This window comes from Macadamia integrifolia, chromosome 2, assembly GCF_013358625.1.
Source record: "Macadamia integrifolia cultivar HAES 741 chromosome 2, SCU_Mint_v3, whole genome shotgun sequence".
Taxonomy (NCBI): domain Eukaryota; kingdom Viridiplantae; phylum Streptophyta; class Magnoliopsida; order Proteales; family Proteaceae; genus Macadamia; species Macadamia integrifolia.
Genome location: NC_056558.1, coordinates 9,491,561 through 9,492,476, shown reverse-complemented (window position 1 = coordinate 9,492,476; position 916 = coordinate 9,491,561).

Below are 916 nucleotides of genomic sequence, written 5' to 3'. Positions count from 1 at the left end.
AAAAAAAAAAAAAAAAAAAAAAGGAGTGAAAAGAAGATCAAAGAAAAGAGTTCCTTCAATGGGAGAAGGCTTAATGACAGACCTATACATGATAAGATGTGTTGGGAAAAAAAAAATTGGCCTCAACTTAAATATTGAAGCTACAATGTTTTGTTCCTAATGTGGATCATCTATTCTTTGTTAAAATGAAAGACCCAGTGGATCATGCGAAGTTCCCCACAGAAGTTCACAGATTATAAGACTGCAAACGAGAGGATGCATGAACTTCGAATAGCATAGAACTTGTATAAAATGAACCAATATGCAATAGTGAGGGAAGACTTGGGGACAACGGGGTTGGTAGCGTAGTGAAAGGAAGCCCTTCGCGCAAGGTCTGCTGGTAGTGGGTATGAGTTGGTACTCCCCACTATTGCTTGATCTTGCGGAAGCGCTGTTTACCAAAAAAAGGAACGTTAAGATCATCATATGGATTATAGCAAAGGCAAGGATAATTTGGAATAGTTTGCAGTGGCATGCAAGACGGCTACTGTAGACGCCCACTTTGTCACCCTAGGGGATGCAACAAACAATGATAGAAAATTTGGAACAGTTTGCAGGGCCTAATTTTAATTGAAAAGTCCCACTATCTTGAACCTAACAAATTGGAACCCCTACTTTGAAGTGATTTTAGAAAAGTACCAAAATACCAAAAAGCTGAATGAGGTGAGAAACCCTAATTATTTTATTTATAGAATGCAATCTAATCTAAATGCATGGAACACAGGAATGCATGGAAACCCCTATTTTTAGTGCAACTATAACATGAAGAAAAAAATTGCATTTTTTTGTTTTTTTAATAGAAACTAAATTCGAGCATAGTTGGTCAAAAAATCAAAATTCCATGACATGCAATGCAAAGATGCATGAATGAGATTAA